The sequence below is a fragment of the Strongylocentrotus purpuratus genome, unplaced genomic scaffold (genome assembly GCF_000002235.5).
Source record: "Strongylocentrotus purpuratus isolate Spur 01 unplaced genomic scaffold, Spur_5.0 spur5_scaffold_19, whole genome shotgun sequence".
NCBI lineage: Eukaryota > Metazoa > Echinodermata > Echinoidea > Camarodonta > Strongylocentrotidae > Strongylocentrotus > Strongylocentrotus purpuratus.
The window spans coordinates 12,245,962-12,273,365 of NW_022145604.1; positions in this window are offsets into that span (position 1 = coordinate 12,245,962).

Here is a 27,404-nt window from a genome sequence, read left to right on the forward strand (position 1 = left end):
GTGGGAAACAATGCCTGAAACAGAACTATTTCATTACCAGTTATTTTTAAGTCAGCAGCTTTGCCGGAAACGGGTGATTTAACAAATTAACGGAATAGTTTTCCTTCGGGGCGATTGGCAACGAGCCGTTATGGAAATTGATCGCTTTCATAACCTAAAAATCTGCTTCCTTTTTCGTTCGTATATATGATATTGGGGTAATATTACCACCAATATGAAAGGTTTCAGCTTTTGTGTTCAGATGGCCGAATATTATTATAATTAATGAAATTATGATAATGCCCGCTAGATGCAAGTCAAACTTGTCTTATTTTTTAATTTGAATTTGAATTTGAATTTATTAACAACAACACATCATAATAATGACAGTACATATGAACAATCATACAATGCAAAAAATAATACTGATACATGTATACATAACATAAGAGTAATGTCGATTGAACAGTAGTGGTTTTAAAACAATATTTAGAAATACATCTGCATACTATTAAATGTACAAAAGATATATACGTAAATATGTGTATTACTATATTTAGGTGAAGTTGTTAAAGGGAACTAGAAGTTAGCACAAGTGCTAGTCGAGCCTAGTTCCATTCTTTAGCAAGATTTTTTTTCTGTTAATTTGTTTATACATATGAATGTAAAACTTGTTTGTTCTGTATTTACATTATATAAAACAAAATAATACAGTATCATGTAACTTTTTTACATACTAAAATGAAAAAAGAAAAAGAAAAAAGTGTAAGTGTTAAAGCATTATAAGGAAAGAAGACAAATCCTTGAACAAATAAAATCATCAATGTGTTCATATAAATGAAAAGGATGTATTAATACAAAATAATATCATACATATGTGCGTACATGCACACATCCTGTATTAAAGAGCTTTAAGGCAGCTATAATCGTTAACAAGAAAGTGTAAACATATATAAAAGGAAGACAAGTAAATAAAAGGAAAAACGAAGGTTCATGGGATTGGGCCCACGTAGGTGGAAAGATGTCTCCGAAAAGATAACCTCGATGTTTTTAATCTAATTTCATCTGGGAGATCATTCCACAACTTTGTTCCTACAAACACAAAAATACAAAATTGCCCTTGCGTTGTCTTACATTTTGGTTGATAGAGTAAGCCACTTTCTTTTCTCCTAGTTGCATATCTGTGCTGTATCATCTGACAATAATCCACTAAAGAGTGTGGTAAAACACCTTTTACCAAATCGTACATAAATGTTGAAACAAGAAGTTCATGAAGTTAAAAAATATTTACAATTTTTAGACTTTGAAAAAGAGGTTTGGAATCTGTTCTAAGTGGACTGAATGTAATTGCTCTCATTGCCATTTTTTGACTTAAATATATACAATTTAGATTACTTTTGTAAGTGCTCCCCCATACTTCGAGTCCATAAGAGAGGTGAGGCTGTATAAAAGCCTTATATAATAACACAAGTATATTCTTGGGAACAAAATGTCTCAGTTTAAGCAGAGTACCTACTTTCTTTCTTATACCTCTCTACAAAGGCTACTTGTTATACAGTGATCATGCATTTTGTCTACTCATGAATGAAATGTGTGTTGTAGAACCTGTCTAGAAAGGCCATCTGACGGCTTTGGCTACTTTTTGCATTTCTCTTTAGTGATCTCAATAGACAGGTTTTACTAATGATAGACTTTGTTCTACCGCGGAATCAAGCATCTTTTCTTTCGTAATAAATAAGTAAGTAATTAATTACATCCATGACTCGGCGCATCAACCTTGTGAGTGTTTCTAGTCTTTACTTATTGAAAGGCTATTTTCTTTTAGAATTCTAGGTTTACTCTTATAAATATAAGTATAAGGATAGATCGCAAGTCCTCGAATCCATCGTAAACTTTCAAACTCCTTTTCTCTTTCGTACAGAGTTGCGAAGTATATTATATTGGGATTGATTTTAAGCAACCGCATCATTTCTTATAGAGTTGCATAACACTCCACGGTGAAACAAAAACTATCTGGAAGCCATTCTAAAAGATGATCATGAGGAAAGATTTACACTGAAATATTTTGGAATGATGACAATACGAGAACTTGACTCCATTTTGTTAAAAATCACATGCCCTGAGCGAGGAAATTGATATACGACACTACACAAACAATCATGTGCCCTGAACGAGGAAATGGATATACGAGACTACACAAACAATCATGTGACATGAAAGTTTGGTCAAAACTCTCCAGCTAAATTTCTTTTCTTAGTGATCCCTTCTTTATAGAGAAGTAAAATGAGGGGAAATTTTCCAATGTGATATATATGAAAGCTCGGAAATAATTTTCCGCCTTTACTAGAACTCATCCTCCTCTGTAATGCTTTACATTTATAAGTAAAATTCTTCTGACTGATTGAAAGAGCTATATGATAAGTCTTTATTATAACAACAAATTATTCCATTCTGGACTATTTCTACATTTCTGGACTGTAAAAAAATACATAAAATGCTACCTAATCCTTGTTTATTTGATCTTTTATTAACCATCAAGTCACAAATCTCTGTTATTAATTGGTAGAAACAAAGGTACATGTTCCTTTTTATTTCCTATCTTTTGCAAGAACAAAATAAAATTCATCTCAACCTCTCTACATGACCATGCATTCACTCTATTTCCTTGTACCTCATCTTAAAACACAAAGCAATTAAAACAAACCAGAAAATTGTATTCATACAGGGATGCATTTTATTTTTATTTTATTGTTTAAATCACCAATTCACAGGTAACATATTTACAAATGTCATATTCATTCCTTATCAAAATAGTAATGAATAAAAAAAAAAGATAATTGACAGGTAACATATTTACAAATGTCATATTCATTCCTTATCAAAATAATAATGAATAAAAAAGATAATTGACAGGTAACATATTTACAAATGTCATATTCATTCCTTATCAAAATAATAATGAATAAAAAAAGATAATTGACAGGTAACATATTTACAAATGTCATATTCATTCCTTATCAAAATAATAATAAATAAAAAAGATAATACCATTCTACAGGGCACTAAATGGTATAAGCGTTATACCAATCTACAGGGCACTAAATGGTATAAGCGTTATACCAATCTACAGAGCTATATAATATATAGCTCTATGCTACCCCCTCTCAGATTTTTGAAGTTTTGTTGTATTACAAAATTACACTCTTTAGCAAAACTACAGTATAAAAACAAACAATATACTTTTTTCACATTTCACTTTTACTTTGCCGGTATCTAGTGTGTTGTCCGAAGGGTTGTAAATATTTATTATGTAAATTTTAGTAAGTCGGCAGGAAGGGACTTCTTTAAAGAGCAAGCTAAATATTCGTTTTTGGAGCACTGCTCTATTTTTATAACTGATGTTATCGAACAACTTAACAACATCAATCTTCTATTCTCCTAAAAACACCTGGGAAACTTGACAATTGCATTTCAATGTGAATTCATTGTCAGGGAAAATGTAATACAATAAACAACAATGGGCAAATAATAATTGTTTACAGACCAATGGTTTAAGTGAGAAGAACTTAAATTTTTTATTGAAACTGTTGCCGTTTGTATATACATGAACTTGGAATAATAAGTAGCCTTGAAAGTGTCGCTATATATCATGTGTGAGTGAGCTTGACGTTTGACCACTTGACTGCTACCCACGTACATGTTGATCATATTTAAACAAATATGGGTGCAAATCGCATATATACTGGGACGATTGTAACTGACATCTCAGACCATTTCCCAATTGTTGCTGTTTTTGAAAATAAATTCATTAAATCACAACCACAGGGAGAGTTACAATATAGAAGCTATAAATATTATGAGAAAGACAATTTCTGTGACAGTTTAATCTTAGAATCCTGGGAAAGTGTATACGTATGTACAGACGTTGATAAGGCATATAATATATGTGTACAAATATTTATAGGTATGTATGATAAATATGCACCAAATGTTCATCAACATTCTTCTAGGAGAAAGAACGATGGGCCATGGATAACCAGAGCTATTAAAAAGTCAATTAAAAGAAAACGTAAATTGTTTGGTAAAGTAAAAAAAAAAAATCAAACTATAATGAAGATAATTTGAAAAGATATAAGACATATAGAAATATTCTAACCACAATTTCGAGGAATGCAGAGAGAAAATATAAAAGTGATTTATTTGAAATTTATAAATGTGATAAAGCACAAACATGGAAGTCAAGTAATCATTATTATTGAAGAGTGGGAATAATAAAGCAAAATTGTCGCATGTAGAAAAACTCTGTGTTGCTATTAACGATAAAGAGAAAGTTGTAACTTCTGGGACAGAAATAGCAGAAGGCTTTAATGAGTTTTTTGTAAATGTTGGGCCTAAACTGGCTAAATGTATCGATCGTACGTACGTCTGATGATAATAGCACATTTAGAGATTACCTTAGTAATGAAGCAACAAACTCTATGTTTTTTAAACTGATTACACATCTTGAGGTTAAAGACCATTCATTAACTTTGAATGTAAAGAAAGCATGTGGTTACGATAATATTCCAGCTCGATTGCTGAAAGATGCTGCTTATTTAATCTCAAGTCCCCCCTTGGTTTATATTTTTAACCAATCATTATTGTTGGGTTTGGTTCCAGAGGCGATGAAGTAGCTAAAGTAACACCTATTTCTAAAAAGGGGGTGAGAGAAATACCAGGTAATTACCGACCAATCTCAGTGTTGCCTCTGTTGGCAAAGGTATTTGGGAAACAAGTAAATAAGAGGCTATTTGCTTATCTTTAAAGAAATGGTGTCTTGTATAACCACCAATATGGTTTTCGTAAACATCATAGAACAAATTTGTCGTTAATCAATTTGGTTAATGATATACTTATATCGTTGGATAAGAGTAGTATAACCATAGGCGTATTCCTACATTTTCAAAAAGTTTTCGATACGATAGACTATACAATACTGGCTGGTAAACTAGAACATTATGGAATCAGGGGACTGCCACTTCAGTGGTTTAAAGACTATCTTTATGAAAGATTTCAATTTGTGAATTATGATGGATATGGTTCATTACGACAGATGATAACGTGTGGTGTCCCTCAGGGGTCAGTGTTGGGACCTACATTATTTTTTATTTATATAAATGATTTGCCAAACTCGACAGATTATATCAATTTTCGACTTTTTGCTGATGATTCTAACTTGTTTCATACATTTCCACAACAGATAAATGTAATAGATATGGATGTAGTTAATATTCATCTTGATAAGGTGTCCACGTGGTGTAAAATGAATAAACTTACAGTAAATTTATTAAAAACTTATTATTTACTTATAACAGGGAGTAGACAACCAGTAGTAATTCAAGGAGTATTGCAAATAGTCGACACCGAAATAAATAAGGTGGATCTTGCATCATTCGTAGGAATCCATATAAATCAACACTTGACTTGGAAATCTTATATTGAAGGAGTAAATAAGTGTATTAGAAAAAAGGTTGGTGTTTTATATAGATTAAGACAGTTTGTACCTAGAAATATTGTATTGTTATTGTATAAAACATTAATTCAACCACATTTTACATATGGAATTGAAGTTTGGGGAAGCAATTATGAAATCAATATGAAATGTTTATTCCTAAGCCAAAAGATAGCACTCAGTGACTCAGAGCTTTAACATTTAGTTCCTTCCGGGCAAATTCAAAACCAATATTCCTGGGGGGTGTTTCACAAAGATCCTAAGTTGAAATTATCTCTAAGTTGGACTTAAAAGTTATGGAAAGCCATTAGCATCATTGAAAATATTTTGTAAAGTTATTTTAAAAGGCATAAAATGTTGATTCAAATCATTCATATTTTCTATCATCAAGGAGATTGCATGTTCTTGATGTGGAAGTTATAAAAAATTCTAAAATACTTGAATTTCTTCTTTTGAATATATTTCATTTTAAGGCTCCAATGGCTGTCCATAATTTTTAAGTCCAACTTAGAGTTAAGTTCTACTTAGGATCTTTGTGAAACACCCCCCAGGAGTTAAAGTTATTGAATGTGTATCAACTACATAAACACCTTACTATCTATTTGTGTTTGTATGCATCAATAATTGTTGAATAATAGATTGCCACAGTCCCTTATTCAGTACTGCTCTTTAGAAGAGCACAGATATGAGACAAGACAAACAGAAAATAAAAAGCTATCTGTGCCTAAAGTAAGGACAACGAAAGGTTCACTTTCTGTGTCATACAGAGGCGTATGCTTCTGGAATGATCTCTGGAATGACCATTATCTCTACGGGAAAAAGCTTCAGTTTCTTGTTTTCGTAGTACTTTAACTGCGCAAATGTTAATAGAATATGGTCACCTTTTAAACTTGCCTTTTATTTGACAATAAACATGTACTCTATATTGTAGACAGTTATGATAATTTACTGTATTATTATACAAAATGTCTATTTGTACAAGTTTAGGCTTTGTACTAGACACACAAACATGTATTAATGTTAGATACATTTCATATACATAATAACGACTACAATGTAAAATGTATACAAAAAATAGTTACATTTGTAATAAACAAATCTTAATAATATTTTATACATTTTAGTAAGACAAAAAATGAATTTTAAAATTTAACTGCATTTATATTTTGAGGAAATGGAGAGGTCCACTGAAAAGCAAAGCTTGTAAATTGTGGACCCCTCAGATAATAATGAGTGTGAACAAAATATGGAATACATAATCAATGAAAGAAGAATAGTGGCCAACAGAGATCATTTATTAAAACACGTAATGACTGTAAACAAGAAGACGTAACAAATTACATGACGAAGAATGAACAGAAGAAAAGGGGGGAAATGTGGGCTGCGTTTGGAGGGAAGGAGAGGAGAGAAAAGGATAGTTGTAGAGATCGAGCACGAAATAGGGAGCGCACAAAATCCTTGAGATAGCTGAAACAAAAAGAGCAAGAACATGATGGCAAGTAGTTTTTTTTTTAGATGGGCTGCAGAAAAGAGGGAAAGAAAACAAAATTGGGAAGGAGATGTTCTATCACCATGAATTTCTAATCGTTATGCAGAGTGTTCCAAAATTTAGGGCCTTCAAAAATGAACGTGTTCTGTGCAGAACATGTCCTCAAAAGAGGTAAGTGAAACTCATCGGATTGTCGAGTGGGATATCTATGAACAGCACGGTTTTTAAGAAACATATCATTAAACACGGAGGGCAGTATACCATTATTGTAATTAAACATAAATTGACCAAGCTGAAATAAGTACAAATCCTTAATTTTTAAGATGTTATTTTCAAAAAACAGAGGATCAGTATGGGAGCGTATGGGGGAATAACAGATAATACGAATAACTCTCTTTTGCAGCGATGATTGTGGTAAGTACAATTTTAGTCTATTAATAACACCAATATTGCGCGAAATGATTTTACAAATATTATCAATGTGTGGGACATGTTTCAAAGGGGTATTGTCAAAAATAATGTCAGAGGGTAATGAATCCAAAGAGTTACTAAATAGCATGTAGTTTGTTTTCTGGAGATTAAGTGACAATTTATTTGCTTGTATCCATTGCAATATATTTAATAACTCGGCATTGATTTTTTCAACCAGGACGTTTGGATTTTTGTGTGAAAAAAATAAATTAGTATCATCTGCAAATAAAATAAACGACAGGGAGTTAGACGATTTAACGATTTACAAAAGTCATTTATATAAAGAATAAAGAGTAGCGGGCCTAGCAGACTACCTTGTGGGACACCACAACTAATATTGCATAATTCAGATGCATGATCGTTTAAGTGTAAATATTGCTTTCTGTTAGAGAGGTAACTCCTGAACCACTCCAAGGCCTTTCCACGTACACCATAGTGAGATAGTTTGTAAAGTAAAATTTCGTGATTGATCGTGTCGAAGGCCCTGGAGAAGTCCAGGAATATACCTACAGTGTGTGACGATGTATCAATTGCGTGGGCAACCTTCTCAACAAAAGACATTAAAGCATGTACGGTGCTGTGCTTTTCTCTGAAACCAAATTGGAAGTTTAAAAATACATCATATTTTTTCAAAAAGGACATCATCCGGATATAGATTATTCTTTCCAAAACTTTAGAAAATGAAGATAATAAAGAAATCGGGCGGTAGTTACCCACGTCCAGTTTATCACCCTTTTTAAATAACGGAATAATTTTGGCTATTTTCATAGAATTAGGAAATTTACCATGTAAAAGTGATATATTAAAGATGTGAACCAATGAATCTGCAATAAAGGGAATAATTGATTTTAGTATGACATTATTAATTCCATCATACCCTGAACTTTTCTTATCTTTCAGACTAGAAACAATTTTCATAATTTCTTGCCTATTAGTTGGAACAAAGAAAATAGAATTTGGATTGTGAGGGCCTAAAAACTCCACAAAATTTGTGTTTGAAGGCGGATTTTTTTTAGCGAGATTATCACCTATTAAAGAAAAATAAGTATTAAAAATATTAACTATATCTTTTGGGTCTTCAACAATCTTATTATCAAATTTGATCTTATTTACCTCAGATTTATTATTAACTTGGTTCATTGCTTGTTTGATTACCTTCCAAGTGTTTTGCATATCATTTTTAAAAAGTTTCAAACGATTTACAAAGTAATTTCTCTTTTCTAATCGAATAATCCGAGTCAAAATGTTTTTATAGGATGTATATTTTCTCCTTGATTGCTCAGTGCCTTTTAATTTATATTTATAATAAAGGTTATTCTTCCGATTTATTGATCGCAATATAAACTTAGAAATCCAAGGGAGTTTGGGCATTTTCTTATAACCATGTTTGACTTTTTGCTTCGGCATGTTAGCATCTAATTGGTTGTTTAATATACTAGAGAACATTTCATAAGAATAATTAATTTCATTTTCGGAATAAACACTATACCAATCAGTATTTTCGAGATTAGCGCCAATGCGAGCTAAATTCTCTACAGTTATTTTACGTCTACTTGGGTAAGGACCATTGTTGTTAAATGGCTGTGAAACCGTGTAGTGAGTCACAATGGGGTAATGGTCAGATATGTCCGAAAGAATAATGTAAGAATCAAAATGTGGAGTAACATTAGAAAAAAATATTATCAATTAAAGTAGCAGATGTATTTGCAACACGAGTTGGCTTGGAAATAAGTGGTAAGAAAGAAGCAGACAAAATTGTTTCGAGAAATTCTTGAGAAACATTGCTATGTAAGTGCTTTAACAGGTCTTTCTTAAAGTCGCCCATCAAAAAACAATCTTTATTGTTGAAAATGGAGTTTTGTAATAAGTCAGATAAATACAATAAAAATTCGTGTGCATTCGAACTTGGGGGCCGATATATCACGCCGACTATTATGTTCTTATTACCGGGAATCACGATTTCATTAAAAAAGGGATTCTATAATATTATTGCATGTTGAGAGATTATCTAGAACGGTATAATTCATTTTTTTAAGGATATATAAAGCAACGCCGCCACCCAGTCTTTCTTGCCTAATTTTATGAATAAAATCGTAGTTATCAATAGAGTATTGGTGATTGGAATCACAAGTTAACCAGGTTTCAGTAAGACCAATTAGGGATAATGGGTTTTGTGAGGGCTTATCAAGAAGCGAAAGTAGATCATCGAAGTGCCTATTTAAACTTCTAATATTCAAATGAAGCAAGGAGAACGTATCATTACGAAATTCTTTCACTACATTACGAAACTGATTAACAGTTACATATTTAGAAACGTTACGTTGAGCAGGATCATCAAAATCGAAGTCAAATTCTAGTTCTTCAAGTGAAGAGTTGATATTGTCCATAACAGAATTATCAAATGAATTGGCAGGGGTGTTAGCTTCATTCGAATAGGTCTGTGTAAATTAAAAAAATCATCATCATTCACCGTATGGAAAGGGAATTGCTGCTTATCAGGTAAACCTGCCATCATGAATTCAGAATCAGTATTCGAATATGAATGATAGACGATATGAGGAAATAAAATACATGATAAATAAATACATGGCGCTGTCAAGGAGAGATGGGGAAAGGAAGAGTAAAATAGAGTATCCAAAGGCAGCAAGGAGAAAGAAGAAATGAACAAGACATATGCATAAACAGTACAGAACAAAGAAGATTGCTGTTGCTGAAAGAATAAACACGATTAGAAGAGATGGAATAACCACAAGAAACAAGGAGAGGAGAACAGACACACGGAGTTCATAAGTAAGAACAAAAACATAAAATGAAACTCTGTCGGCATTACGAACATTAAAAGGCAATCGATACATGCAGGGGCATATCATGATACAGCAAAAGCAAACGATCAGCCATAAGTCCCTATGACAATAATAATTGCGAATGAGAAAAAATCTAATAACGATGAATAATCCTTAAAATATAAGATAAGCAGATGATGTGTTGGAGAAAAAAGGTCTCTAAATGAAGTTATATGACAAGAAAAGATTGATAAACAGTTTGCGTTACATGTGATATATATTATCAAGAATTAGAAGCATGGTTCTTTTCGGATATTGTAATTAAACAAGGAAAACAATGGACTAAGTATTGTATTACAATTAAAAATATTGTGAGAATCATGCACGGGTTGCAATTTAATACAGAAAAAATATTGTAATGCTATGGTTGATGAGGCCAACCAATCGTGGTGACAAAACTCAATTTGCATTGGCAGTATTTCAATAAACGAATAATTCAAGAATCGAGAAAAGAATGTACAAGAAATTTAACTAGTGAATTGAAACATCAGGCATATAGGCGCCGGAACACCCCGCGCGGACCATGTGCACAGGGGCATAGTATTTTCCAATGACATACCCCTCCCCCCCCCCCCCAACCCACCGTCCGCCCGGAGCTCCCCGGCGCACTTGGTACCAGATAATATGCATGGTACGTTTCAGGCGCGGATCCAGGGGGGGGGGGCCGAGCGGGCCTTGGCCCCCCCCCCCCCCCCGCAAAAAAAAAAAAAAAAAAAAAAAAAAGAGAGAGAAGAAAGGAAAAGAAGGGAAAGGGAAAGAAGAGAGAAAGGGAAAGAAAAAAGTGGAAGAAAAAAGAAAAGGGGAAAGAAGGAGATCGGGGGGGGGGCCGAAAGAGCCTTGCCTCCCAGGCTGTTGAGTTATTGCCTTAAACCCCTGAGCTTGCGGGGTCGGACAAGGTATCAAAATATGTTTATCGGACCGCAGGCACGTAGCCAGGCGGGGGCGTAGGAAGAAAAAGGAGCAGACAAAGGATATCTTTGAAATTCAGAATCAAGAACGGTACAGCAAATCGTCTTCTTTCTCTCTTAATCTTATGAAACGTCAAAGCTTCCGCGCTTTGCGCGCGGGAGGGGGGGGGGAACCTGAATTCAAACGAGGATCCAGAGGCGAGAACTATAATACGAATGTTTAATGATTTAACGAAACATAAAAACTTCCGCGCTTCGCGCGGGATAGAGGGGGAACTAAATTCCGACGTGGATTATTTTCGAGAACGGTACAACGAATCGTCTTCTTTCTCTAATGATTTAATGAAAATTAAAAGCTTCCGCGGGAGGGGGGACCTGAATTCAGACAAGGAATAAGAGTCGAGAACGGTACAACGAATCGTCTTCTTTGTCTCATGATTTAATGAAAATTAAAAGCTTCCGCGAGAGGAGGGGGGGACCTGAATTCAGACGAGGATTAAGAGTCGAGAACGGTACAACGAATCGTCTTCTTTCTTTAATATTTTAATGAAACGTCAAAGCTTCGGCGCTTCGCGCAGGAGGGGGAGGGGGGGGATGAATTTAGACAAGGATAAAGAATCGAGAACTGTACAACGAATCGTCTTGTTTCTCGAATGATTTAATGAAACGTAAAAGCTTCCGCGCTTCGCGCGGAAGGGGGAAAATCTAAATTTAGACGAGAATTATTTTCAAAAACGGTACAACGAATCGTCTTCTTTTTTTAATATTTTAATGAAACGTCAAAGCTTCCGCGCTTCGCGCGGGAGGGGAAAATCTAAATTCAGACGAGGATTTTTTTTCAAAAACGGTACAACGAATCGTCTTCTTTCTTTAATATTTTATTGAAACGTCAAAGCTTCCGCGCTTCGCGCAGGAGGGGGGGGACTGAATTTAGACAAGGATTAAGAGTCGAGAACGGTACAACGAATCGTCTTCTTTCTCTAATGATTTAAGGATTCGTAAAAGCTTCCACGCTTTGCGCGGAAGGGGGAAAACTAAATTCAGACGAGGATTAAGAATCGAGAACTGTACAACGAATCGTCTTGTTTCTCGAATGATTTAATGAAACGTAAAAGCTTCCGAGCTTCGCGCGGAAGAGGGGAAAATCTAAATTCAGACGAGGATTATTTTCGAAAACGGTACAACGAATCGTCTTCTTTCTCTCATGATTTAATGAAAATTAAAAGCTTCCGCGAGAGGTGGGGGGGGGGGACCTGAATTCAGACGAGGATTAAGAGTCGAGAATGGTACAACGAATCGTCTTCTTTCTTTAATATTTTATTGAAACGTCAAAGCTTCCGCGCTTCGTGCAGGAGGGGGAGGGGGGACTGAATTTAGACAAGGATTAAGAGTCGAGAATGGTACAACGAATCGTCTTCTTTCTCTAATGATTTAATGAATAGTAAAAGCTTCCACGCTTCGCGCGGAAGGAGGAAAACTGAATTCAGACGAGGATTAAGAGTCGAGAACTGTATAACGCATCGTCTTGTTTCTCGAATGATTTAATGAAACGTAAAAGCTTCCGAGCTTCGCGCGGAAGAGGGGAAAATCTAAATTCAGACGAGGATTATTTTCGAAAACGGTACAACGAATCGTCTTCTTTTTTTAATATTTTAATGAAACGTCAAAGCTTCCGCGCTTCGCGCGGGAGGGGAAAATCTAAATTCAGACGAGGATTTTTTTTCAAAAACGGTACAACGAATCGTCTTCTTTCTTTAATATTTTATTGAAACGTCAAAGCTTCCGCGCTTCGCGCAGGAGGGGGGGGGGGACTGAATTTAGACAAGGATTAAGAGTCGAGAACGGTACAACGAATCGTCTTCTTTCTCTAATGATTTAAGGATTCGTAAAAGCTTCCACGCTTTGCGCGGAAGGGGGAAAACTAAATTCAGACGAGGATTAAGAATCGAGAACTGTACAACGAATCGTCTTGTTTCTCGAATGATTTAATGAAACGTAAAAGCTTCCGAGCTTCGCGCGGAAGAGGGGAAAATCTAAATTCAGACGAGGATTATTTTCGAAAACGGTACAACGAATCGTCTTCTTTCTCTCATGATTTAATGAAAATTAAAAGCTTCCGCGAGAGGTGGGGGGGGGGGACCTGAATTCAGACGAGGATTAAGAGTCGAGAATGGTACAACGAATCGTCTTCTTTCTTTAATATTTTATTGAAACGTCAAAGCTTCCGCGCTTCGTGCAGGAGGGGGAGGGGGGACTGAATTTAGACAAGGATTAAGAGTCGAGAATGGTACAACGAATCGTCTTCTTTCTCTAATGATTTAATGAATAGTAAAAGCTTCCACGCTTCGCGCGGAAGGAGGAAAACTGAATTCAGACGAGGATTAAGAGTCGAGAACTGTATAACGCATCGTCTTGTTTCTCGAATGATTTAATGAAACGTAAAAGCTTCCGCGCTTCGCGCGGGAGGGGGACAATCTAAATTCAGACGAGGATTATTTTCGAAAACGGTACAACGAATCGTCTTCTTTCTCTAATGATTGAAATAAACTTAAAAGCTTTCGCGTTTCGCGCAGAGGGGGGGGGGGGGGGGGGGGGACCTGAATTCAGACGAGGATTAAGAGTCGAAAACTCTACAACGAACCGTCTTCTTTCTCTAATAGTTTAATAAATCGTAAAATTTTCCGCGCTTCGCACGGGAGGTGAAAAACTTAATTCAGACGAGAATTTTTTTCGAGAACGGTACAACGAATCGTCTTCTTTCTCTAATAATTTAATAAAACGTCAAAGCTTCCGCGTTTCGCGGAGGAGGGAAGGGGAAACTCGCCCCTCCCTGCACCGACCCCCCCCCCCCGCATTATGTCACTGTTGGTCATCATTACGTACCAATATTTGGCTCGCAAAATTTCAAATTTGGGCCCCCCCCCCTAAGAAATCCTGGATCCGCGCCTGCGTTACGTTTGAAGAATTTTATAACAGAGAAGAAAAAAAGCACGATTGAATGATTACCCGATTGCATGGCTCATCAATTGGTTACAACGAAGTTAAAGATACAAAACAGCTGTAATGTTGTGACTGGATAAAACAAGTCAATCAGTGTGACACAAACTCATTTACAATGCTATTTATTGAATAGAATAACAAATTCGAGTAACATAACAAGAAACAAAAGGATAGCGGAAAATATATATGTGATCTGTATAATCGAAATGCATTACCTGATTACCCGAGCCGATTTGTTAGTTGAAAATACAACATATACAATGGAAATAAAGTATTTGTCGGAGATGCCATGCAGGTGGGTCATCGTGATAAAAACACAATTTAAACCGCAAATTATTGAATGAGGAATATCATTATCATAGTATGTAGAATAGTATGTAGCTTAAGTTGTACCTGTATTCAATAATTTATATATATATATACACACAAATTGTTAAATTTTAAGATACTGTACTTTAAAGGTACCAGACACGATTAGCATTTTATGCTATTTTCTGGTCCCTATTATTCATTCGAGATATTTGTTAAACATACATATATTATTATTATTACTGTATTTGAACGTTTGGATAATAAAACCTCGACTCAGCTCAACTCAACTCATGTAAGTGTCCTCGCTCTCGCATGCCTGTGCGTACCACGTACATGTGCTTAGGGCAATGCACTTTCAAGACCGTAGCACTGCATAATGCCAAGCCCTACTGTGTAATTAGCACTGCAATGATGTTATATAGGTCTTGGACAGTAGATGGCGCTCTTCAAAAACAATCTGGATTTTGTGTGTACAATGTCCCGTTTTTGTCAGGTTTTTGTACAGTACAAAAATGCTAAAGCACAGGGGAATTGAACGAGTTTTATTAGCCAGTAGCAGTCCAGTGAATAATGATGTAGGTTTGTTTGAGACTATATAGCCTTTACACTGTTTCATTGATGATATATATCTCCAAACAAATCAAACTGAATGATGTTATCGAACAACTTAACAATATCAATCTGGCTTAAAGTGACTCGGTAACATTTATGAAGGTTGATGAAAAAACTGCGTAATTTTGTATGAAATGTTACTGATTTTATTCTTTCTTCTACACTAACTCTCTAACATGCAAATTTTCCAACCGTTTTCTCATGAAAATAAGTCATATAACAGGCCTTTTTTTAATGCATTGCTTTGTAACAATTTGTATTCACCTAAAATGTAATTCAATTGTAATAATAGAGTTGGGAGAATTAAGAAATCGATCAGATCATTTTTCCCAATTTGCATCATTATTAATGGTCTGTTTTTACTCAAACTTTCAGATTATCTTTAATTATACATTCAGCATTGCAGTCACCATTTTCTCTCATCTGAACGATGTTACCAAGTACCTATAATGGCGGTGGAACTAAGTTTAATGGTGTAGGTTTGTTTGAGAATATATATAGCTCTAACACTGATTCATTAATGAGATATTTCTCCAATCAAATCAAACTAATTTTACATTTCCATTTTCCCTAAATAAACCATTACACAGAATGATATTACTAAATATGGTTCCTGGCTGGATGGGGATCGCACTCTTTTAAAAGGTAAAGACCGGTATTAGTAAAATTCCGGTTCCAGGTCTGTGGTTATAGAAATCGATCAGATCATTTTTCCCAATTTGTACCATGAATAATGGTCCGTTTTCACTCAAACTTTCAGATTATCTTTAATTGTACATCGAGCATTGAAGTCACTACCTTAGCACCACTATCTCTCATCTGAACAATGTTACCAAGTCCCTTTAAAGTGCGGGTTCATAGAAAATCACAAATATGGCAAATAGCAGATTACTAGAAACTGGTAAGCTAACAGATGGCCATCATGCAAGTTTTAGGTAAACTACATATCGGAGGGTTTATAAAAAAAATACAAATAAAACAACCTCCATATTATCTGGGATATGCGAGAGATTCGCCTGAAAAATAACGATGTTTTAAAATGCCGTCACAATATGAACCAACCCTGCCCAAGCAGACGACATCCCATACAGAATGAACATAATTGCAATACTTTTATTTTCTCAAATTATAATGAGTTTAGTGTATATAAATGTGATGGAATTTGCAATAAATAAAGATCAAACGGCTTTTTAAGAGATAGAAACTGGTGTAAAAGATGTGGTGTTTATGTCTCATCTGCGAAGTCAAAAACAGTCCTATTTGGTAGACAGGTAATAAAAGAAATCAAGCTAAAGATTACTGATTGCATTATTCCTCATCATAATTCACACAAATTCCTAGGAATCTGGTTTGACCACAGATTAACCTGGGCTACTCATGTTGGTGTTATTTAGCGTTGAAAAATGCACAAAACGTCTGAATTTATTACGCTGTTTTGCAGGTACGCAATGGGGATGCAACTCCCGAGTATTGCTAATGGTAAATAAAGGCCTTATCAGGCCTATTTTAGATTATGGATGCGAAGTATATGGGTCAGCATCAAATACTCTTTTGAAAAAAATTAATACCAAGCTCTTAGGATTATCACTGGTGGATTACCCATGACATCACTAGCAGCGCTTCAGGTCGAGTGCGGGGAGCCCCCTCAGAGTTTCGTAGACAGGTCTTTGTTGACAAATACAAATTTTATCTACAATCAAGAAAGGATAATCATCCAACAAAGTATATACTACACAATTGTTGGCAATACGAATGTAGTAAATGGAAAGAGAATGAGGGTCCTCTCATGAATAGAGCCTGCACTTTAGAAATACCAAACCTAGAAAAAAAGGCAGACTGTATTCCTCGCACTCCTCCTTGGCATTTTGTGAAACCAAACGGCTCATTCTGTATACATGATCAAGTGAAAAAGAAAGAATCGCTTCCAATACAGCAGTTAAACTGTGCATTGGAAAATATTTTAATAAAATGGAACAACTACTTGAAAATATATACAGATGGATCCAAACTTGATGATGGTCTAACAGATGCAGACTTTTATATTCCAAAATTTAAGATAAGTAAAGGTTATAGAATAACCCCAGTAAATATTATGACTGCTGAACTGACAGCAATCATGCTAGCATTACAATGGATAGAGGACTATCTCCCAGTTTCTGTAATATTATCAGATCCCATGTCAGCCTTGCAGGCTATTAAAAACATGGACAAATCTAGTTTAGTTATTATCGGAGAAATTGACACTATTAAGCGGTTTTGGTATAGATATACAGTTTGAGTGGATACCTGCACATTTTGACCTACTAGGAAACGAAAGAGCCGACAGTTTGGCTAAAAATGCAACACAAAAAGAACACATAGATGTAACTGTACCACGGAATAGGTCTGAATTAACTAACCACATGTGTCATTTTTATCAGCATTTATGGCAAAACTCAGTGGGAAACAATAGACAAAGGTAGATTCTTATTTCAGATCCATCCATATATAACGAGACTTATTAATTTATATGTTTTTTGTAGAAAAGATGAAAGATTATTACATCAAATGAGAATGGGAAATTGCAAATTGAACTTTTACAAATTCAGTATTAATAAACATGAAAATGGCCTTTGTAATTTTTTTCATGAAACTGAAACAATCGAAAATTATTTATTAGTGTGTAAGAAATATGTACGAGAGAGGAAAAAGTTGTTTTCTCGGTTGAAAATTAAAAATAAGAGTTTAAAGAATTTACTGGGGAATGAAGATCATCTGCACACTCTATTGGCTTTTATAAAAGCTACAGGTATATATCAATCATTATAGCTAACGAGTTATAACTAACTCTCTTGGAGAGGAAGGGAAGGGAAAGTATAGTTTGGCACTGCACAGTTAACCCCTATTATTAATAAAATACTCGCACCCTGTTCATGGTCGACACCTAAAATTATTGCCCGCACCATCGAATAAACGGAAGCTGCACAGTGCTTGATACCCACTGAAGAGGAAAAGAAACAGCGCCATCTAATCATCAGTGATGAACAACTAAAAAGACAACAGCACAGCCAGGCAGAAATAATCTTTTTAGATTGGTCAGCCTTAAAACCCAACAACAACAACAACAACAACACCATTCAAAAAGGGATATGACCCCCATTCTGATAACTAAATTCTTTTGTTTGTAAATACACAGGATATGGCTTAATGAACAATCAAAGAAACCACACTTTCGATTTGAAAAAACCTCCGGAATGAAAGCATGGACGTCATTTGTTCCCTCTTGAAACGCCGAACATGCCGCGGCGTATGCAGCTGAAAATACAATGGCGTCTTATTTTGTTTACAAGCGACGGATTCCTATTTTTCTTTTATTCTTGCATTTTTCATCAAAATAATACCATGCACGGGGTTTAGAGTGAGGCAAAAGGGACTTTTAGATTTGCACGAAGACAATGTGGATTGCTACGGTCGACGTCCTTTTAATGTACTGCGTTGAATGGACGTCACACGTATCAGTCCACGCAAATCTAAAAGTCCCTAATATATTAAACATTTCGCCTGAGGGTATTGAAGTAAGAGAAATAACTGAAGAAAAGATGAAAAAACAGGCACTGAAATTGTGTGAGATGTCAAAGGACATCGTCTGCTTGTGCACATCATTTTCAACATGTGACGTCATATCGTAGCAGCGACCGGTGAGCTTTTCAGGTGCTATGTCGGGGGCTGCATCTAAGCGTTTTGTAATTGTTAATAATCATTAGTTCGAATGTTTCCAAGCATTGGCTTTTGATAACCTTGGACAATCAAAGTGTCACCTTTGCAATAACGACATTGAAGTTAGTTTTTTAAATCAATGAACCTTCTCTTTAAAGATATTGACCGGTAGTGGTAAAATTGCGGTTCAAGGGTTTAAATATTGCCTTCAGAGGTTTTTAGATGGCAATACTTCAACCTAAATTCGCAAAAAAGCAGAAATATAAGCCCAAATATTCAATGTAGTGCATTCGCGATATCGATTCAGGCCGGATCGATATGATATTTTACGAAATCTATCAATTAGTAGGCGGTTTCGCGGCAAAAATTGTATCATCACGTAATAGTCAAAACATATTCTTTTACATGATTGGTAATAAGAGCTTCCATTTCATTTTTTTGAGAGGGGGCGTTTCCAAAACTGTGTTTCACACTGTGTTCACAATGTGAATTGTGATTACACACTGTGATTCACACTGTGAATGAGTGTGTTCTTTCCAGGAGGGTTCGCACAGTATATTATTTTGACTGAGCATGGCTGAACACAAGTGCAGAATAATGTTAGGCCTACGTTAATTATCGCACTTTTGCATGACAGTGAAGAATGAGCAAACGATCGAGAGAAAAAATATAAAGTACCCACATGCAGCTAGAAAAAGAATAAAAGGAACCTGAACTTGTAAAGGACATGAACACAAGAAAGACTCTGTAGGCAGGACGAACAATTCGTCCCTTTTTTCACGAAGTGACGGTAATGAGGAAAATCGCATATAATTTCAGTTTTTTTTTGTTGCATTTTTGGACATCATTCACTAACATCTTAAACCTCACAAATTTTCGAAACACAATCATATCTAATGATGTCACTATGACGATGACGTAAACAAGAAAATACCTAGTAAAAGGATTTCCTGTTTTCACGAAGTGACGGCTAAGTACGCGCTGCGCTCATCCCTTTCGATAAGTGTCCCCTTTTCTTCTCATCATTAAACATGCCCTCTGCCGCCAAATAATCCGAACAAAAGAATCAACCGAGGGTAATCAACTGTTAAACGGATGTATCATGAGTGTTTGAACAGTTAATTAATACTGCTTGTCAAATATTATCGAAGAGCAGCAAAGGCGAACGCGATTGTCGCTACAATTCAGAAATCGTTGCTTGGATTTCTTGTGTCTCAAAATTATATCAAGCTACATAGAACTATATGATCGACAAAAAAGATATTGTCTTGAAAACAGTCTGAAACATTAGAACTTAAATGAATAAAACATAATGCAAATGAATAAGACTAGAATGAATAGGACACAAGTTAATTTTTGCCATATAAATCATCACCAAATACCTTAGCAAAATTTGAACCAGATGCATGTAATGGTAAGCTTAAAGACAATGATTCATGACAATTGTCCATTGTCATGAGTTTATCGTGTAGACGTATTGCAAAAGATAATCAGGATAATAAGGATCAGGATGATACCTATACTACTAGGTCTACTTCTACATGTACTATACTACACTACTGTCATTGTAGATTATGCTGATAATAACAATTATAATAATACTACTTATACTAATCGTCATCAGAATCATCATGTTCATATTCATCATAATGATAATAATAATGACAATAATAATAATATTAACGATAATAATAATGATAAGGATAATAATTACAATAACAAGTATAATAATTACAAAAATAACATTAGTAACACCACCAGCCATAATAATAATTGTTGTCATTATTATTGTGATACTGTTGCTAATACTACTCCTACTACAGGAAGGAGGAAGGGAAGAGGAAGAATCTTATTGTTTATTTTTCTGTATTATCGAGGCATACAAATGCACAGGGAGGTAAGAGAGGGAAAGTAAAGCGATGAAGAGGGAGAGAGAGGGAGAGAGAACGAGAGGGGGTAGCCTATGGCCCGGGTTCAAATTAAGTTCTCTTTAATTTATTTGACCCAGTACTCAGTGGCGGATCCAGGGGGGCCGAAACGGCCGCGGCCCCCCTTATTGGCGGCGCAAAAAAAAAGAAAAAAAGAGGGAGAAAAGAAGAGAAAAAAGTAAAGGAGAAGAGAAGAAAAAAAGGAGAAGAGAAAAGAAAGGAGAAGAGAAAAGAAAAGAGAAGAGAAAAGAAAGAAGAGAAAAGAAACAGAGAGAGAGAGAAAAAAAAAGGAGAAATGATAACGAAGAAAGTCCCCCCCCCCCCCCCCCCCCCAATTTGTGTTTCCAAAAAAGGGTTACTTTTCACGCAACAAAGTCCGGCCCGTACTGACTTTACACACCAGAGATAGAGGGGTGCTTTCAAAAGAGAGGGAACATAATTGCGCGTACCCTAGATAACACTGAGTGAGTGGGGGGGGGGGGGGGTGGGGGGAGGAAATGGCGCTTAGTGACAGTAACAACGAATAAGGGAAAAACTGTAATCGGGAGATTTGGGGTCATTCCAGTAGGCTTGGCAAACGTCATTGAATAGAGGGGGCCGGGCCGGCCGCATAAAATCTCGAGCCGCGGATTCAAAGTTAAACGTTAAAAACAGCCCCTGCGCTACAAAGGTCACCACTCTTTAGTGAGAAATTTAAAAAGGGCACACTATTTTGGATGTCTTTTAAATAGAAGCTATATACTCAACAGTCAAATTTTAAATTAGCGGATGGTACAACGAATCGTCTTCTTTCTCTAATAATTTAATGAAGCATCAAAGCTTACGCGCTTCGCGCGGGAGGGGGGGGGGACTCAATTCAGACAAGTACTAAGAGTCGAGAACGGTACAACGAATCGTCTTCTTTCTCTATAAATAATTTAATGAAACGTCAAAGCTTCCGCACTTCGCGCGGGAGGGGTAAACTAAATCCAAATAATGATCAAGAGTCGAGAATGGTAAAACAAATCGTCTTCTTTCTCTAATAATTTAATAAAACATTAAGCTTCTGCGCTTTACGTTCAGAGAAAGATTAAGAGTCGAGAATGGAACAACGAATCATCTAATTCTTTCTCTAATAATTTCATTAAACTATGAAATGTCAAAGTTTCCGCGCTTCGCGCGGAGGGGGAGGGTAACTGAATTCAGACAAAGAATAAGAGTCGAGAATGGTACAACAAATCTTCTTCTTTCTCTTATAATTAATGGAAGGTCATACCTTCCGCGCTTCGCGCGAGAGGGGGGGGGACGAACTAAATTCAAACAAGGATTTAGAGTCGAGAATGGAACAACGAATCTTCTAATTCTTTCTCTAATAATTTCATTAAACTATGAAAGGTCAAAGTTTCCGCGCTTCGCGCGGAGGGGTATGGGAACTGAATTCAGACAAAGAATAAGAGTCGAGAATGGTACAACAAATCTTCTTCTTTCTCTAATAATTAATGAAAGGTCATAGCTTCCGCGCTTTGCGCGAGAGGGGGGGGGGACGAACTAAATTCAAACAAGGAGTTAGAGTCGAGAATGGAACAACGAATCTTCTAATTCTTTCTCTAATAATTTTATTAAACTATGAAAGGTCAAAGTTTCCGCGCTTAGCGCGAGAGGGGGGGACGACGAAATAAATTCAAACAATGATTTAGAGTCGAGAATGGTTCAACGAATCCTCTCCTCTAATAATTTCATGAAACATCACAGCTTCTGCGCTTCGCGCGTAATGGGGGGGGGGACAGCGAGCTGCCCGAATATGAATTTTTGATATCTTTTCTCGTTTATTTTCGTGATAAATAACACTTTCGTAATATACATGTACATATTATGCTCAAATTTTTGCTCGATCGCTTCGCTCACTAGCCGAATTGTGATACCAGAAAATTACTTTTTCGGGCAAGAGGTTATAGCCCCCCCCCCCCCCCCCCCCCCGATTGAAATGACAAAAATTGTACCGGTATGGTGCTTCTAATATGACCTTGTAAGTATTGATATGTTGAGTTTTAAAAAAAGGTCTGCGCAATTTTCAAATTTCCGGCCCCCCCCCCCCCCCCCCATTGGAAAATCCTGGATCCGCGCCTGCCAGTACTGATGATCATAATTTTATCTACCATGTGATTGCCATGTGTACGCCACACCGAATAACACCTCACATTTGTTTATTGCTGTAAAGAACTTATTGGCATGCAGTGCATGCACCCATTAGATTTTCATCATGTGTATGATCTTGTTATTGAAAACAAGATCAAACACATCATCATAATCAACAGAGTGCAACCAAAAATTTCTTAACAACAATTAAAATTTATTTCAGGAAGCCTACAATTAAAAGCTGTTTTTGATTCAAAGAGCATCGTAGAGACGATGAACAAATACGAATAATAATACAACGTGAGACCGTTCACTTCTATCTCTCCCCGCCAAATAATCCGAACAAAAGAATCAACCGAGGGTAATCAACTGTTAAACGGATGTATCATGAGTCTTTGAACAATTAATTAATACTGCTTGTCAAAAATTATTGAAGAGCAGCAAAGGCGAACGCTTTGATTTCTTTTCTCTTAAAATTACCGTGAGATATCAAGCTACATAGAACTATATGATCGACAAAAAAGATATTGTCTTGAAAACAGTCAGAAACATTAGAACTTGAATGAATAAAATACAATGCAAATGAATAAGACTAGAATGAATAGGACACAAATTTATTTTTACCATTTAAATCATCCAGTACCAAATACCTAAGCAAAATTCGAACCAGATGCATTAAACGGTAAGCTTAAAGACAATGATTCATGACAATTTATTGTCCATTGTCATGAGTTTATCGTGTAGACGTATTGCAAAAGATAATCAGGATAATAAGGATCAGAATGATACCTCTACTACTAGGCCTACTTTTACATGTATTTTACTACACTACTGCCATTGTTGAGTATCATGAAACTTTGTCACACAATAAAAATCCCATATCTTTTATACGCGCGCGGCTACGAGCCGTCAGTTCGTGAAAACGAAATCAAAGCGTTCTGTTTTCACAGAAATGACGGTTATGTTAAAAGTTTAAACCTAGGAATAAAAAGCAGCTACAGAAAGAGGAAAATATACTCTATCTCGTAGCTCGAGTTATTTTATCCGTACATCAATTAAACATAACGTTTTGCCGTATTTAGTGTCCAATTCGGAAATTCCATCCACGAGAGAAAAATCCCGTATGTTTTACGCGCGCGGCTACGAGCCGTCACTTCGTGAAAACAATATTACACCGCGTCCTTGAATTTCGTGTTTTCACGAAGTGACGGTTATGTTTACAGCTCATTTCCCCCCAAAATATAAGAAATTATGGAAATAATTAAACATAGAACTAAATATTGGGATATGTTCTATCCCAGAATATAACATTTATTTGCCCTTGATACATTAAAGAGGTTGAGATTATAGTTTGAAAGTTTAAAAGCGATTTATTCAAAACTAACTTTCTTTTAATTTCGCGCTCATCCGTCACTTCGTGAAAATAGGGACGAATTATTAGGGTATACAATCATGTAAGTTGAGTAATCGGACTAGGAACGGGCAGTATTTCGGATGTATAAAACGAGAACCATAATGACATGCATTATGTCTAATGAATCTCTGAGAATCTAGTATAGGCCTTTAAGGTGGAAAAAGCGCGAAAAGTTTGTAACAAAATAATGAACTACAAAAGCGGCCACCAAGCGTAATAATAAATCAAGGGTAAGACATAAAAAGGAAAGAAATCAACTAAACCACGTTTTGGATTGCAGAACTAGGCTCTAAAAGTATGATATCAGGCCCGTTCACACATAACATTTAGTGCGAATCGGATCGCGATGCAAACATTGTTTTTATTTTTTTTTTATTTGCGATCATTCACACAGAGATAATTCTCGCTCGACGGCAAGCACGTCGAACTGCGCATGCGGGAATCTCGACGTCGTATGCGCGCTTCGAATCATGGGATTAAATGAATCGATTTTTGCCTCTCAATACTATTCACACACACAGCGTCCGACAAACTATCGCGATTATCCTAAGAAATCGAAAGATTTACTGCGAATTGGATCGCGATGCAAAAGTCGATTTTTAAATCTCGTTTGTTTTCTGTAGGTGCAAATGCCCCTATATTAGGGACTTTTAGATTGAGTAGATGAGAACACGACGAACACCAACTGATCATGCGTGTCAACGTACTCAACTGCCCATGTTGACTACAATTAGAAATCTTTTAGATTGCACTCGACGATATACATGCATGCAGGAAGTAACACTATGAATATGACGGACAAAGAAAGAGGACAACATACTGGCCCGAATTCACAAAGGAGGTTTGTCGACAAACCTTGGTTTTCGTACGTCATATGACGCGTTTTACGCGTTATTTACAAACCTGGTTTGTAAAGAACAAAAGGAGGTTTGGCGAAACAAAAGGAGGTTTGAGCTCAAACCTTGCTTTGTGAATTCGGGCCATACAGTTCCTCATTCTACCCTCAACAATAAGCCATTTTCGTTATGTAACCAAATTTAATGCTTACGTCTTTGTGAAGTGCCTCAATACAAATTATTTCATTCACCTGATAAGAATAATAGTATTTCAATAGACAGAATCCAAACTGCATGCATTAGTTGTTGTCAGGTTGGACAAGCAATATGGCTTGACCTACCTAGAAACACTTAATATATGCAGTTGCATTCTGACTATTGAAATATTATTATTCCCATCAGGTGAATGAAATAATTTGTATTGAGGCTCTTCAAAAACACTTATGCATTAAATTTGGTTACATTACGAAAATGGCCTATTGCTGTGGTAGAACATGCTATTATGTAAAAATGTGTGAACATGCAGGTGAATATGCATGTGACACCTGTTCTACACATTTTTACATAATAGCAGGGAAGGGATGTTCCTTTGTCTACCTGAGGAACTGTTTATGTTATGCGCACGCGGCATATGCTAGTACCGTACTAGATTTAGGAAAATGAAGGTTGACGCATTCTCGATCGCCGACTGAGACGACGTGACGCATGCGCAGGGCCTTAAAATGACGTCACACGTTGCAGTCAACGCTATCGACGTGCAAATCTAAAAGTCCCTAATAACGCGGCTACCGACCCGGGACTGAACCACTTTGTTGCAGAGTTAAAGAAATTTAGTAAACAACGTGTAAACAATATCAGCAACAAAGTTTGTCCCGTGCATTGTATAACCAAGGGTCAGTAAAACCGGGTCAGTGAACACGGGTGAACACGGGTCGGTTGGTGCGTGCCCGCCCCCCCCCCCACTCAGTGTTATTTAGGGTACGCATATGCGTGTTCCAACCGACCCCCCCCCCCCCCCTTTTCAGCAAAAGTCCGGTGTGTAAAGTCAATACGGCTCGACCTTTTTCTTTTGTATACGAGTCTTTTTCAGCACCCCCCCCCCCCTTTTCAGCAAAAGTCCGGTGTGTAAAGTCAATACGGGTCGACCTTTTTCTTTTGTTACGAAAAGGACATTTTGGCAACACGCATGGGGTCCGTCCGTTCTCGGAGTGGAGGGGGGGGGGGCGGGGGTGCGTGCGTCTACCAGTCCTGTGCAATGGATGAAAACACCATAATGTTGATATCATCAAGCATAATTATACTATAGGCACATTCACATATTATTATTGGTGCGATTTGGAGCGCGATGCAAAGATTAAAACAAAAAATGATGCAAAGATATATATATTTTTTTGCGAACATTCACACACAGAGAATTCTCACTCCACGCCAAGAACGTCCGAACTGCACATGCGTGAATCTCGATGATGCGCGGTTGGAATCCTGCATGGGATAACATAAATCGAATTTCGATTCTCAATAGGCCTACCATTCACACACACAGCGCCAGGCAAACTATTTCGATTATTCTAAAAAAAATAGCAAGACTTTGTAGTGACTTGACCTGCATTTGTAGATATTGTCTTGTCTTTATTGTGTTGCTTGAAGTCTAGCCTTTTATTCCATTGTCATTCATTTTTTTAGTGACACCTGTTACATTACTAGAGTGCCACACATACTTATTCTGGCAAGCACATTCCACACCCTATGGGTTGGGATGTGCAACCACCTAATGTACTGGTATAGCTTATACAGGCATATTACACTTGCTTGCTTTATTTGACACACCTATACCCCATTCACAGTGGCCTCTAACACCGCGACAGCAGCGGGACTGTCCCGCTGCTGTCGCGGTGTTGTCTTCAGTGTGAAGGCTCGGACCCGTTATAAACTATCGCGGGATAACACCGCCTCGCGATAACGCCGCGACAAACTATCGCTAGGCTCGCCTAGCTACAGCAGCGGGACAGTCCCGCTGCTGTCGCGGTGTTTACTCAGTGTGAAGGCTCTCCGCTATAACACCGCGACAAACACGTGTGATTTGTTTACTTACCTATCACTGACCTCTTTTCTCCAGCAATGGGGAACATAAAGTGAAATAGAAATAAAGTAACCAGTGGATTCAAATTGATTTTATTATTATGTAGATATTATAATTATCCAAATAAAAATATTTCACACTTCAAAAAATTAAAATATTCTGACTGGAAGCAATAAAAATGCTAGTTTTTTAAAAAGTAATATGATCGAGCTAGCTACATGAGGAATAGA